This window comes from Nannobrachium achirus (assembly GCF_963921795.1).
Source record: "Nannobrachium achirus genome assembly, chromosome: 2".
Lineage (NCBI taxonomy): Eukaryota > Metazoa > Chordata > Actinopteri > Myctophiformes > Myctophidae > Nannobrachium > Nannobrachium achirus.
In genome coordinates, this window is record NC_137811.1 from 24,591,390 (window position 1) to 24,603,863 (window position 12,474).

Genomic DNA, 12,474 nt, shown 5'->3' on the forward strand with positions numbered 1-12,474 from the left:
GGTTCGACTACAAAATGACGTCACTCACGTCTTCTGAGAAGCATTAGACCGGAAATTTCGGACATACTATGGACCCTTCTTCCTATGCAAAGTACTCTGTTCTACCTGTCTTTCAATGTTATATGAGACACATGAAGTGGTTCTTGTGTAAATAAGCCGTAAAGCTTACTAGGATCTCTTTTTAGTTGACCAGGAATAAGAACAACGTATGGTTCGACTGCTCCATGATGAAGAAAGAGGCATTCTTCATTCCTCATGAACACACGTCCATCCAAGAATATGGCCAGGTAATTGGGTAAATTCTCCTTCTCCAACACTGCCACCCAGGTGTGGAATTCATTGACTACCTCCCTTAAACCATGTAGCTCACTGGCCTCCTTCAAAACTGCCCTGAAAACTCACCTTTCAGGAGGCCAGAGGCGGAGGTAGTTATCACTTCTCCCATAGACAGGCAAGAAGTGAGCACCCTTACCCTTGTTTCCCCTATACTATACATATAGTGTTTTTATAACTGCAATGATATTTGAATGTTTTCTTTACTTGTTATTTGTTAAGTCCATGAATTGAATACCAAGGACTTCCAACATAAACAAGACTGTAAAAGGACTTGTTTGGGATGCTCCTTTTAGACAGGGTGTTTTAACTGTACTTGTTCTGTACTAACATCTATCTTTGTTATTGTATAGACTATACTTGCACTGTTCTCCATTTTTGTCTAATAAAATATTCAATCAATCAAAGGACCCCTCTGCCACCAGTCACCTCAGTGGAACCCTGGAGGCGATCAAGATGGCCAACAATAACCAATAGTGTCTCATCCCAGTCCACACGACCGGAGACGGCCACTGTTTGGTGAATGCCGTGTCCCGGGCCCTGGTGGAATTAATGCCTGGCCTATAAAGTATCCCATCCAATGGCGCCAAGACGACGGCTGGAGCTGTGGGGTCTTTGTCTGTCAGGTATTTGACTAATTGGGGGCCAAGCCTTAAGGGCTGTAGCCCCTATTGTTATTATTATTATTATCCTCATTATTTTTTTTTACTGTCTTTTTTTTACGAAACCTGGCAATCTGGTAGAGGGCTATGTCATGAAGACAAGGACACCAAGCCCACGACAATTGTAGCAATCAATTGAATGCAAAAGCGTTGAAGAGATATAGGGTGGGCCAAATGTAGTTCTAAGAGCGGCCATTTCTTGGGTAAACACAGCCTAAAGCTGGTTGCACACTGCTGCGTTTTTCGGGCCGAATATCGGAGTGAATTTCGGAAAACGCAAATAAAAAATCAACCTCACGTTATGTCAGTCACGTTTGCACACTGCCGCCCGTTTCGCGCACCACTCAGTCCCTTGCTCTCTCTATCTCTCTCTCCCTCCTTGCCCTGAAAAACGCATTTCGCAACGAAAAACGCAGCAGTGTGCAACCACCTTTACACAGGTGTTCTGATTAGACTATAACATTAGTTCTATGCAATCAAACAATTGAAACACCTGTGTTTTGTCCCAGAAGATGGCCGATAAGGACTACAATGACGTAGCCGCTGGCACACACTATAGCTCATGCCGTGTTTGACCTACAGCCATGAAAACGTTGTACACTTATACGTCTCCTCATGCAGAACAACTTTCCCACTTTGACTTTGAGAATTATTCTGCCCCAACACATACATGGAAAGTTACTTTTTCACGACACTTTGCAATATGGTAGAGGTTTAGTACAAATATCATGGCAAAAGGAAGGCTATGGGGGAGTGACATTCAGAAAAGGCTTAGAGCCTATGTGGTATGCGCCTGGACCTGAGTATTTACCTTTGTCGAGTAAATACTAAAACCGGACAGAAATATCTTTGATTGTTAATCATGTCATTGTTAATGACATGTTTTTTTTTTTAGTATTTGTTCTGACACTTCAACGTTCTCCTTGTTTATTTGATGAGTAACTTTTTTTTCTTTCAATATAAAGAAGTAACTGTTCTGTTATTTTGGTGGGTGTCAAGGAAACGCCTCACTCAACAGATCAACATATATCTGGATGGCTTGAATACACTTGAATGTTCTCCTTGTTTATAAAGTAACTGTTCTGTTATTTTGCTATTATTATTATTGTTGTTTGTTTGTTTATTTATTTATTTATTTATTTATTTATGTATTTATTTATTTATTTATTTATTATTAAACAGGCAGCCCTGCATGAAGTAAGGAAAATAACAGTGTCAGACACATACAGTATATCAGTCCAGCCCAACTGGTAATCCTGCGAAAGTACCATGCAAGTGAAATGCTTTGTGGAAGTACTTTCCCTTTGACACAGGCTGGGGAACAGGTAAAACACCCTTTTTTTGTAACACTTCATAATAAGTATCCATTATAAATAGTTAATAGATCATTCATTAACTTTTTCGAAGACCACTTCATCCCCCTGGTGGGAATCAAGAGCAGGGATCCAAACGCGGTTCCAAAGCCCATTATGCTGCCCAAGGAGGAGGTGCCCAGTTTCTGGGGCATCCAAACCTACCTGAAGAAAAAATCCACGTATACGGAATAAGTGCATCAAGCTGGAGGTGGACCGCAGCTGCATGATCGGCGGAAAAAAGGTACTCACATATTTTACTTAACACAATTAGTGCTGCAGGGTATGAAGGGTTAACTTTTCGTTGACGCCACGCAGATCCGCCCATTAGCACACGCTGTTATTGTGTAAGGCATGCCTGGAATGTGTGTACACACACGGACTGCTGAATGACATCAACGATTACGTCATCAGTGTGTCATGGCGGCCGCAAGGCTTGTCTTGTTGTTGTTGTTTGGAGCCGTGCTATGGGATATAAAGTCTTATTTGGAGTAAATGAAGTCTCTTTATGGGCCTCTCCATTGACTTAACATGGAGGAGCTTCACTTCGCGTGCACGCCCAACGTGCGGTTTAAACAAATCGCGGACATTACCGATGCGGCCGCGACCGGAGCTACATACAGTAAGTATTAATACATTTACTGTAAATACAGTAAGATTTACGGTGAGCGCTGTCAATGGCGTCGTGTAGTAACCGGTTTTAATGACGGTGAGCGCTGTCAATGGCAGCAGAACAGTTAAGTAAAGGTACTCTCATCTCATTCTGGCATGGACAGTAGCCTCAGACGCGACGCGCAGTGGCCAATCTACAAGCTCACAATTGTGAGCTTGCAGATCGACTAGTTTCAAACAGCCAAGGTATACAATAGGGCTAAAGTGGTTAATGTATGTTTTTCTGTAGTACAGTAACTAAAGCTTTCAAATTATTTGAATGGTGTAAAAGTGATGTGATGTAACGGGACGTTACGGAAGAGGCGTGGTCCCGAAGTAGAAGGAAGTAGAGGGTGTAGAGGGAGGAACTGATTATAACTTCAAATGTGCCTATGTGTATTTATTTATTTTAAATTAATGTGGACATCCTTAGGGGGTTTTGGAGAGATGTGCATCATTATTTAGACAAGGAAAGATTCCTGCTCCCCGTCCTTTAAAGTTAACTCTTTTACTGCCACAGAATTGAACAAAAAGCTCAATCCACTGCCAGCTAAATTGAGAATTGTCGCTCATCTTTGAAGGCCTACTGGAGAAATTTGGTTTCGACTATAAAGACAACAATTATATGGCAACGAAGAATAGAATGTCTACTTTGCAACAGAAAAAGATTTCGAGTTTTTATCTTGTTCTGTCCATTAGCTAGAAGCTGCAGAATATTGCCTAAAAACAGCTCTTTGAGAACATAAAGCTGAGAAAAATGCATTTTTGTGAAGAATACATTTTCAGGCAGAAATCTCTCTTTAGCCTTTTATTGTTGGCTTCAGTAACATCACACCTATGATCAGTGGTTGTTTACAAACAAATTCAAAAAAATAAAAACAAGAAAAAGTGTCTTTTTACACACTTTTAGTGTGTAAGAGAAGTAAGAGCAGTAGTAAGAGCAGTGCAGAACATTGACACAGTGACATGAGCTTCAGCCTGAATCCTGCTTCAGCTTTCAGGGTTCTCTTTATCTCACACTTTTTAGTGTGACACTACATGTCTACAGAGTGTATATGTGTGTGTGCGTGCGTGCGTGCGTGCGTGCGTGCGTGCGTGCGTGTCATTCAGCCTGCACAGGGCCTGGGGCTCCATTCTGTTTCACTCCAGCCAGGCTCCTCCGGAAGGGCTCCACCGGGTCTGCTGAACTCGTACACGAGCCCATGGTCGATCTGTAAATTATACAAATACATAATTACTATAAAATACATGAAAAATAGTACACCTTCAAGCTCACAACGCGTCACAGCAGAATGCGTGGAGGTTGGGGGCCTACTATTTTCATCAAAAGGCCGTTTTAGAAATGTCAACCCCTGCCTCTCTAACATTCTATGCACTTCCTGCTTACCACACAAATATATATATATATATATATATATATATATAGTAATTATGTAAAAACAGCATTCATGGTCTGGAGAGGGCACTTTTTACAGATGGATAAAAGGGCAGGGGCTCAAGCCCCCTTTGATGTCTATGTGAGCATGTGCATGGTGCTAAGTCTGATTTACAGAAAAAAGTTTGTTTTTTCTTTACCTATCCTTGTCCTTGGACGACCACGATGTGGAAATGAAGAAGTAGGCTCATCATCATCGTCGACTCATCATCTAAAACTAGACCAGGTCAACCTGGTTGTGCCAGACCCCCTGTCTGTCATCATCATTTATGACATCATGCCTTTTGTAGGCATGTCATCATCATGTCATCATCATATATACCCTTTATATAGAAAAGGGACAGACCGACATTTGCTTATGTAGGCCTACCCATTTCATGGGTCTGGCAATCATAGCCAGGAAAATATCAAATAGTTTATATCTAAACAAATCAATTTACAATTTTGACATTTAGCAAATGACTTACAATAAGTTCATATATAACATAAAATGCAGTTATAGTAAATAGTTACCATGCATTTACTGTCACAGAGAAATTCCCTTTATACCCTGTATACCTATATAAAATGTCACAATGCAACATAGCTCTGTTTACACAAAGCTGTACTCCCTCCAACTGTATATATGTTCCCCATTTTCAACAGTTTTTGCCAGACCCATGAAATGGGTAGGCCTACATAAGCAAATGTCGGTCTGTCCGGGTTTTCTATATAAAGGGTATATATGATGATGACATGATGATGACATACCTACAAAAGGCATGATGTCATAAATGATGATGACAGACAGGGGGTTGGCAGAACCGGGGTCTGGCACAACCAGGTTGACCTGGTCTAGTTATTTGTAACACTTGCTTTGGCAATGTAAACGTATGTTTTCTCATGCCAATAAAGCTCCTTTGAATTGAACTGAAAAGCTACATCATCAGCTACTGATGATGATGATGATGATGACGACGATAAAAAGAAACCTCTCCCTCTCTCACACACACACGCATCGTACGCACGCACACACAAACTAAGCCAATAAATCCTAAATTCCCATCAAATAATCCTAGTAGCTGTGCAGTGCACGTACACTACACGCGGTACGTGCACACGCGTGATAGGAACTCCACGTGTGTCCTTTGTAGCGACAAAAACAAACGCACGTGGATCCTAACTGCTTGGATCAAGTTACTGATCCGGTCCGGATACGGAAACATGTCTTGCATGTATGTGTACGTGTAAATAGCCGGATGCAGTAGGCGGGCTCTAGACCGGATCCCACTGGTTTATTCGCAATAGAGATCACTCAGACTAGGCTCGAGGCTTGTCACTCAAAGGCTTCTCATTTCCTCACGGATGCGATGGAAAGAAAGCCTGAAGCGATGTTTCACATACAGTATACATACATGCATGCACTGGAATTATGTCTTACCACTGTGGACAGTAGAATCATGGCCTCTGTTCTCCAAGGGGTCTCTACGCGGAAGCCAGATCGTCGGCCAAATCGTCCAGTTAGTCTCTGCCTCTGTAGGCTACGTCTGGTGGTCGCTGCGGTGGAGATGTGTGTCCACTGTCCCAGCACGGGGGTCTCCCTCTCAGGAACGAACGGCGGGGGTCTCCGAGTCCATATCGGGATATCAGGAGGCTCTTGATGCACTTTTTGACCCGGTTCTTCGCGACCAACGGCACCAAGAAATGGAATATGTTTCTCTTCAAAGCCAGCGGCTACACTACAGGAATCTTTTTCTCTTCTTCTTCATCACATCATCATCATCATCATCATCATCACGACCACCACCACCATTCGTGGGCGCTGCTGGGTCACCAATGCGGGTAGGTTCAGGTTGTAATCCTAAAGTTTGTTGTCGAAACTTTCCTGACGTGGATCTGCTGCTGTCTGCGTCTGCGACCCCGGCCGTGGGGTGGTGGGGGATGGTCGCTTTGCTTCGGCGGATTGATACTGAGCAGGGCCTAGTACATCTCAATATTCTAGTACTGCTAAATACTACTACCTACTACAATTACTATACTACTAATACTATAAAACAACTGATTTCCGACAAAATGATCGCTTTTACCAACGTTTCTCTCTCTCTTTCTCTACTAACAGCCCGATGCATAAAACAATATAGTCCCTCAAGGCTGCTAGCAGCTAGCAGTGGCGTCAGTTCAGAACAAGCTAAGGTATGGCAACATGACTGGTGTCTGGTGAAGACACCAGTCATGTTGCCATACCTTAGCAACAGGCACGATGAAAAGTACATTTTTATTATTTCCCCCTGTCAAGGTATGGCAGCTGCATACCCCTGCCATACCCAATTGACGCCCCTGGCAGCTAGGCAGGCACAGAGTCGCTCTGGGCAGGCGGAGCCAGGACAGTCTGTTTACTTTTTTTTTTATGACCGGTTTCCGGCTGTCCTCAAAACGAGACAGACGACCAATTATGCATTCAAAAGTTGCGCAAGGACGTCTTTTATCATAATCCATAAAAAACATCAAACGAACGAACGGCCGTATTGGCCCTACTCGACCTCAAGAATTGGGGCGAACAGGAACGTTCAAAGCAGTATAAGAGTTAAAGCTCTAAAAAGCTTGGTCCTCCTTCTCGGGCATGTTCAACCCAGATTTAAGACTTATAAAAAAGGCTCTAATTGTTCTCTAGCTATACCACCAACATGTGGAACACCCTACCGCAGGCCTTAAAGGAGTGCCAATCCCTAGCCTCCTTCAAAATTGGTCTGAAAAGCCAACTTCAGACGGCTGCTACTCGAGACGTGTAAATAAACTAAAGGCCTGTCCATACTTTGACCGAAACCGAACTTTTCGGTCAAAAGGTCTGGTTCGACTACAAAATGACGTCACTCACGACTTCTGAAAAGCATTAGACCGGACATTTCGGACATACTATGGACCCTTCGGCCCCCCCCCCTTTCCTATTTTCTACTTTTGTAATTGATGTTATCCTATGCAAAGTACTCTGTTCTATCTGTCTTTCAATGTTATATGAGACACATGAAGTGGTTCTTGTGTAAATAAGCCGTAAAGCTTACTAGGATCTCTTTTTAGTTGACCAGGAATAAGAACGTATGGTTCGACTGCTCCATGAAGAAAGAGGCATTCTTCATTCCTCATGAACACACGTCCATCCAAGAATATGGCCAGGTAATTGGTTGTCAGCAGATGTGTTATACAAAATTAAAAATATAAAATCAACATAAATAGATGGATGTAAAATATAATGTATACGTTTTAAAAATGTGTTTAAATGTTTGTGCAAAGACAATGTTCTAAATGTTTGACTGTCCCATATAGCGCCACCATCAGGCCCATTTTTTCAAACACATTTTTGGACACTGCTCCTACAGATTTTGCCCTAAAATCACACAAATCGGTACACCGTATGTCTACACTCATGTCATCAACATGGATCTGTCCCATATAGCGCCACCATCTGGACGATTTTTTCAAACACATTTGTGGACACTGCTCCTACCCATTTTGCCCTAAAATCATGCTGCGACCTGATGGTTGCTCATCTCCCGATTAGGGAGTCTTACCGTTATGTTTTAAAAATGTGTTTAAATGTTTGTGCAAAGACAATGTTCTAAATGTTTGCTATTTCTATTAAATCTTCAGCTGGTAAACTTCCGAGTGGCCCAAATTGTGGAGCCGTTCCCACATGTAAGAATGCAGTCAGGTTTATTAAGGGAAATCCATTTTAATTCTTGATAGTACAGTTCAATTCTTAGACAAACATTATTAATTATTTAGCGTTATTGTCATAATTGGCTTACAGTACAGGAGTATGACAGACCACGACTGGAATGAGTGGGAAAGTGAAGTGGCTGACTATGGAGAGGTCCGCGCCAATGTTACAGACCGGATAGAGGTATCATTGTCATTGTAATTATTATTATTATTAGTAGTAGTAGTCGTAGTAGTAGTAGTAGTATTATATTGTTGTTATTATTTGTATTTTTATGGCTATTGTTATTGATTGAGATTGTGCAAATGCTATTACCTAAAATGTACATTATTTTATTAATTTATTCTCACTCAGGAGGCACAGCTATATTTACTTCCAAAGGTGATTTCAGAAAACCATTTTGTCCTCCTGGTAAGAGCAGTACACGCTATTTGTCTATTTTCTATCTACCAATCTAAATTTTAACATTGATTAATATAACAACATAATTATGTCATATGTCTGATTTCTGCTTTAAAGGTTCTGGACTTGAGTTGTCGCAGGAGTTGACACCTCCTGCGGTTAAATATGCGTGCAACGCTAAAACATAACGGACAGCGCACTTGATTACATTCAGCACACATTTCTTAATAACAAAGAACACATATGAGGGTGGTGCCCGCCGATAATGGCCGAATTATCTGCCGAGCGCCGATTTTAAAATAGAGCCCATTGTGTCTTATGCCACTAGCGGACACTCCCCAATCCCCTTTCACACATTTGGTTGTTCTGTTACAAAGTGCTTTAGCACATTCACTGCCAGGTATTAATTAATAATCAGCAGCACAGGTTTTTCAGCTCCTTGAATGCACCATGTGTCCATATGTAATCAGATCGCTCCCGGTTACCTGTTTACAATGTTTATGTGTATAATATAATATAATAACATTTTAAATAGAAAAGCACCTTTTGTTGTATGTTAACATATTGAGAATAATAAATGGTTTAATTACACTTCTAGCAGTGATAAGCAACCACTTTCCATGTGTGGGGTGTCATCCTCACATAGGATGATTAGCAGTGATGGTGTCCACGTGGACACTTGTCACAGCATCTTCAAAGTCAGCAGACACCCCTAGTTTCCATACACTGAAGAAGGCTGGATAGCCAAAATGTTTGTTATCTGTGAAAAGATGCCATGAAGAAAAAGAAAAGTAATGATATATAATGTTGATGCTGAACATTTTAATGGCTCATTCAGTATCTCTTTTGTATGCTTGACTGTAGCACTGGAGTTTAGACTTATTGTCTTTTATTTGTGCAATCTTTGGAAAAAATGAATTTGCATGTATACAATGGTTGCAGTTTACTATCAGAACCGTCACAGCTTGACCGTATCAGGCCGGACGGGTAACACCTGACAATGTGGTTCCCCTGAGACATCACTGACATCACAGGTGACATCATAGTGATGTCATAATACTCAGAGCAGGGATCTCCATATATGGGTATAAACAGGTGACATCACAGTGATGTCAGATACTCAGCGCAGGGATCTCCATATATGGGCATTTAAGGGATTCTGTTAGGGATCTCCATATATGGGCATAAAAGGGATCGTATCCCAGTTGATGCCCTGTTAGCAGAACCACACTATATGGCCAAGACAGACGGCGGTATATTACTGGTATCAGAGACGTCATTACCTACGCGTTCCACGTCTTTCACACGTTCACGTTGCTTAGAGACGCATTCACGTCATGGTCCTGGGGTCCTGCGGACGCACCGCCTCCATTGGAGTCCACGTTAAAATAATTTACTGTGTTGCAAAAAACAAAACCAAAAAAAACAATCATTTTAAAAGTCCACCGACGCCACCATTGTTGAATGGTGAAGGCATCCTACTTTACCCTACGTTAACACAAATCAAATCCGCGTAGAAAGTCTTACAGACGATAGAAATGTTTTGTTTTGATTCCACCGATGCCATTTTGTGTGACCGAATTCACTAGGGGCACAAGTTTTAGTGTAGCACTGGGCCGCTCCCTGACCGTAGTGGCACAGCGTGTCAGGTGCTACACCAAAAGGGGTGCCGCCATACCCAAGGGACGGCACTGAAATGTGACGTATCTACACTGCAGGGACATGGCGCATGCGCACTGAAACTAGTGGGTGTCTGTAGCCTAGTGTATTTAGAAATCCTAGTTCTAAGTTCAAATTGTAAAATAAATATAAGAAATAGGCAAACATTTTGAAAATAGCCGATCTACAAGCTCACAGCGCCCAAAAACATTTTATTGGGGAACATCACTGCTGGTAAGGGGGGCACGGTGGTGCAGTTGGAAGGTCCTGGGTTCGATTCCCGCCGGGGGAAGCTGTGGGCGCTGGGGGCGTGTTCCTCCACCCGCGTCATCAGCACCCACACCCTAGGTGGGGTTGGCGATGGGGCCTCTCTGTGGTGAGTTTGCATGTTCTCCCCGTGTCTCCTTGGGCATAGGCCCTCACACAAAAACATGCAGTAGTCCTGGTTTCTATACTACCCCTAGCCTAGCCAGCCAGTGCTCCCCAATGTCCCCTGGCGCGGCAGGGGGAGAGCGGAAACCAGGACTACAGGTTAGGTAGTCACCGGGTGAGAAAAATGGGTTGCAAAAATCGTGGGATAAAAAAACAAAAAACGTCACTGCTGGTATATAAAATTATTTGGATATTTATGCATCTAGTCTTGTTTAACTTCCCCAAACAAGGTTCTACTTGAATTTAAATACATTGTTCATTCATACAGTATCTGACATCCCTAACACAGCCAAAATTAAGATTTTGGATTGAAAACTCCCACATTAGATTTGTGATTTGAGAGTGATTTTCATCTAGCTGCTCATATGTAAGTATAGGAAACTAAACTTTTCTGACCAAAGACAGATGTTAATTGTTATGATATTGTGTTGCAGCTGTTTCCTGGTGAAGACGGTGGCCATTCCAGAGATCTGTGATTGTCACAAACTGGACAGTCTTCGTGGCCAGATAAGAGAGTCGTTGACCAGAGGGCTTGGTGAGCAGTTAAAGATGAAAATCTAACTTTTTGTAATATTTAAGTAAACGCATGGTTTTGAATTAGTAACTCAAATGTTGATCATTTTGTTTGTATGTTTCTGCTCAGCATGGACATTTATGTAGCTCTGGAGTAACTCTTGGAACACGAGGAGAATGGCGACGAGTCATTAAAAGAAGCCTTTAAGAGATTTCCACGTCCTGAAAATGTACCACCAAAGCCAAAAGGTCGAAGCTGTGATAATTGGGATACATATTGGAAAGATAAGACTACACTGATCGGAGAAAAGGTAGGCAGCCTTAAAAGCTTGATTCATGAGAAAATGTCTCCTTTATCTGTGGTCAAGTTGGTGTTTGGTTACAAATACACGTTAGCAAAACAAGCTTAACTTGCACACACTAATACTGCCTTTTCATACAAGCTTAACTTGCACACACTAATACTGCCTTTTCATGAACAAGCGCAATAACAGGGATGGATATTGTTCCGCCTCCACTTTCTCAGGCCTAGCGACAGCTCTTCAGGCCGATCGGCAGCTGCCCACCCCTCCGGGTGCCCAGGCCCAGTGCCCCTCCTGCCCCTCCGTCTCCTCAAGTCCAGCGCCTGTTGAGGCTGACCAGCAGCCCCCTCCCCAGCTGCCCACTCCTCCGGATGCCCAGGCCCAGCGCCCCCTCCAGCCACTCAGGCTCCCCTATCCCAGTGCCTGATGACGTTCATGTCTCTTGAATTCGAATAAAGATTGTTTTTTTTCCCCTCAAAATTAAATCTGAATCGTCATTCTAGGATGTATCATGGGAATGTTCTTAAGCTTCTTGATGGGTTTTGGGTAGGGGTCTAGCTCAGGGTTCAGGGAAAATGTTAATGTTAAGGTTCCTTTATGCTAAAGTGGTGTCCATTTGTCTCTAGACCTTTCAGCAACCTCAAGAGCCTTCGGTTAGGGTTTTAGGGATCTGGGCCGTAATAACATTTATTTTGATAAGTAATTGAAAAGGAGATAATTCCTCAAAATGGGGTCTTTTTCGCAGGGGCCAAAAAGAGGGCCCCCCCCCCCCCCACCCACCCCACCCACCCCAATGAGCACTAATGTATAGCACGGTTCTATTGTGAAGATAGCATATCTACATGCCAACAACACCTCGAACATGCTAACAACACCTCGAACTCTGCCTCTAATATTTGACAATTTGGCCAATGTTTAATTTGTCTTAGAAATGTGCAGATACCCTCTATACACTTAAACTTTATGTTGGTTTGTTTACTGTTGAGAGAAAACAGTCTGCAAACTATTTTAATAAATCATAACAGAGAAAAACTGGGAT

At 42.4% G+C, this 12,474-nt stretch overlaps 1 long non-coding RNA gene across 1 annotated transcript; it reads left to right on the top strand.

Moving 5' to 3' along the window:
* Window positions 1–150: 150 nt before the first annotated feature.
* Window positions 151–11,909, top strand: LOC308303819. Its single transcript, XR_013963023.1, has 5 exons — window positions 151–287; window positions 742–780; window positions 811–852; window positions 11,264–11,444; window positions 11,660–11,909. It is a non-coding gene; the product is annotated as an uncharacterized lncRNA (long non-coding RNA).
* Window positions 11,910–12,474: the final 565 nt, after the last annotated feature.